The sequence below is a fragment of the Beta vulgaris genome, chromosome 3 (assembly GCF_026745355.1).
Source record: "Beta vulgaris subsp. vulgaris cultivar EL10 chromosome 3, EL10.2, whole genome shotgun sequence".
NCBI classification, from domain to species: domain Eukaryota; kingdom Viridiplantae; phylum Streptophyta; class Magnoliopsida; order Caryophyllales; family Amaranthaceae; genus Beta; species Beta vulgaris.
In genome coordinates, this window is record NC_079204.1 from 37,011,289 (window position 1) to 37,014,591 (window position 3,303).

At 40.6% G+C, this 3,303-nt stretch overlaps 1 non-coding gene across 1 annotated transcript; it reads right to left on the reverse strand.

The window, feature by feature from the left end:
- Nucleotides 1-378: 378 nt before the first annotated feature.
- LOC125496118 (small nucleolar RNA R71) lies at nt 379-485 on the reverse strand. Its single transcript, XR_007272821.1, has one exon. It is a non-coding gene; the product is annotated as a small nucleolar RNA R71 (small nucleolar RNA).
- Between the last annotated feature and the right edge of the window lie 2,818 nt (nt 486-3,303).

The window sequence follows — 3,303 nt, forward strand, 5'->3', positions numbered from 1 at the left end:
TAATCAGGGAAAAACCACGGAAGAACCAACAGAACAAATCATGCCTCCTAAGTCATTTAAGTCTTATGGGGTACCTTCTCCTGGCAATGTTCCCACAGGCCCTACTATGCCTGATATACAGGCAGCCAACTTCGAAATCAAGCCTGCTCTCATTAATATGATTCAACAGAAGACCCTGCTAATCATTTACAACGGTTTCAACAACTCTATCGTACCGTTAAGCACCAAGGGGTCACTCCTGATCAGTTGAAGGTCATGGTATTCAAATTTTCATTAAAGAACAAGGCACAGAAATGGCTGAACGATGTTAATGAAACTGAGTGGAGTGCTATCTCTGACGCATTCCTGAAAGAGTACTACCCTCCCACCAAGACTGCAGAAATAAGACATAAGCTTGCTACCTTCCAACAAGAACCTGATGAAACACTGAAGGAAGCATGGAATAGGTTTAAGGATCTGCAGAGAGAATGCCCACACCGTAATCTGGATAAGTGGTTCATCACCCAATCATTCTACAATGGTCTACAACCTCATATAAAGAGTACAATTGATTCATCTGCAGGGGGTGTCTTCCTAGACAAGGGGGTAGATGAAGGGTACAATTTTCTGGCCAACTTAGCAGCGAATGATTATAGTTCCTCTAGGATGCTGATGCATATGCCTTGTTGTCTTCACAAGTAGCACAATTGAGCACGAAGATGGACTCACTGAAATCTTCGTAGTCTAGTACTCCTCCCATGAGTATTAATCGATGTCTTCCATGGCTCCTATTACTTCCTCTTGTGAAGTGTGTGGTGTTCAAGGCCACTTTGGTCATGATTGTTACTACAGTCAACCTGATCCGAATCAGATGGAGCATGCCAATGCTTTTCAGCAGAGACCACACAACCCCTACTCTAACACTTACAACCCAGGTTGGAGAGATCATCCTAATTTTTCCTACAAGAACAAGAATGTTCAGAATCCTCAACCTCCACCACAATCTTCCTACCAACCACCACATCAAAACCCACCACAACATGCTGCTAGACAACCATATTATTAAGGGGCTCCTCAGAACCCCCCTTCTGATTTCAATAGGCCTTCACACCAAGGCTATCAGCAATAAGTTTCTCATAATGCCAGCTCTCAAGAGCCTACTATGTCTGATCTAATGAAAATGATGGTTTCTATGCAGAAAAATCATGAGGAGAGCATCAAGCGTGAAGAACACCACCAAACATTGGAGACTCAACTTTCAGGTGGCTGGAAAAATGCACAAAGGCAACCAGGTCATCTGCCGGGGCAACCAATTCCTAAAGAAACTGCTAATGCTGTCACTCTTCGAAGCGTACACAATATGATGCCCCACCTATGCCTACTATGATTCAACCTCCAGTTCAGAATGATTGCTGTGGATGAAATGAAGGTGAGGATAGCTCCAGAACTGAAGTTGAGCGCGGAGATAGATGAAAGAGAAACGCAAGGAGAAGGTTACTGATTCTCCTACTCCACCACTACCTTTCCCCTAGGATGCAAAAATCAAAGGTCGATCAACAATTGGTAAATTTATGTTATGGTCAAAAATCTTGAGGTAACGTTCCTTTCACTGATTTAATTTCTCAAGTACCTGTGTATGCCAAGTTTCTGAAAGATATGATACTAAAAAGAAAGATTTTGGTGGGATAGATGAGTTGCTTTAACTGAAGAATCAGTGTTGTTCTGCAAAATAAAATTCCACCAAAACTAAAAGATCCTGGTAGTTTTTCCATCCCTTGTCATGTGGGTGCTTTGTTTATAGATAAGGCTTTGTGTGATCTAGGTGCTAGTGTATCTGTTATGCCTTTATCTATTTGTAATAAACTGAACTTGGGTGCTTTAAAGTGCACACAGATTACTCTGCAAATTGCATATCGATATGTGAAATATCCTTTAAGTATTTATAGAGGATGTCCTGTTAGAGTTGGAAAATTTATATTCCTGTGGATTTGTAGTACTTGATATGGAAGAAGATAGTCAAATTCCCATTATTTTGGGTAGACCTTTTCTATGTACTGCTGGTGCTGTTATTGATGTAAAATCTGGCTCTTCTGACTTTGAGTGTTGGTGATGATACTTTACTTTTAAGTTAACCAATGCTATTAAGTTCCATGCTTGAGCACACATGTTGCAGGATTGACATACTCGATGAGATCTCTGGAGTTAGTTTTTCACAATTTCTGTCAGATGAATTATTGGAGACAAGTCTTGATCTGATGATGCTTGACATTGATAGGTAGCAGATTGAAGGTAATGGAGACTATTTGCTCTACTTCCAACCACAGGTAAAGAAGTTAGAATTAAACCTTTACCTTCTCATCTCAAATATGCATTTCTTGATGATGCTGAGGAATGCCTGTGATTGTCAGTACTAAACTCACAGATAGCCAGCTTTCACAACTTCTTCAGTGCTTCGCATGCACAAGAAGGCTATTGGGTAATATTATTATGATCTAAAGGGATTAGTCCGATTTTGCATGCATAGAATTAATTGGAAGAAAATCACCGCCCTTGCATACAACCTCAAAGACGTTTGAATCCTAATATGCAAGAGGTTGTGAAAAAGGAAATTATGAAACTACTTGACGCGGGCATCATCTACCCCATCTCAGATTCTAAGTGGGTGAGCCCGATTCAAGTTATTCCTAAAAGGGGGGGGGGGACTACTGTTGTTAAGAATGATAAGGATGAACTAATTCCTACTCGTATGTTAAGGTTGGCGGATGTGTATTGATATCGCAGATTAAACCGCCACTCTGAAAGATCATTTTCCTCTTCCTTTTATTGATCAGATGTTAGAAAGATTAGCAAAACATAACTTTTTCTGTTATTTGGATGGATATTTAGGTTTCTTTCAGATTCCCATTCACCGAGCCGATCAAAAGAAGACGACCTTCACTTGCCCCTACGACACTTTTGCATATCGCAGAATGCCATTTGGTTTGTGAACCGCCCCTGCCACATTTCAGAGATGTATGATGGCCATTTTTTCTGATTTCATCGAGTATCATGGAGGTATTTATGGATGATTTTAGTGTTTATGGTTCTGACTTTGATGTGTCTTTTCATAATCTCTCAAAAATTCTAAAACGATGTTCTGAGGTTAATATGGTTCTTAATTGGGAAAAGTACCACTTCATGGTGAATGAGGATGTACACTTGGACACCTCATTCTGAGCGTGGCATCCAGGTGGACAGAGCAAAAATTGAGGTGATTGAGAAACTTCCTCCTCCTGAATGTCAAGGGAGTGAGGAGTTTTTGGGTCACGCGGGTTTTCTATCGCA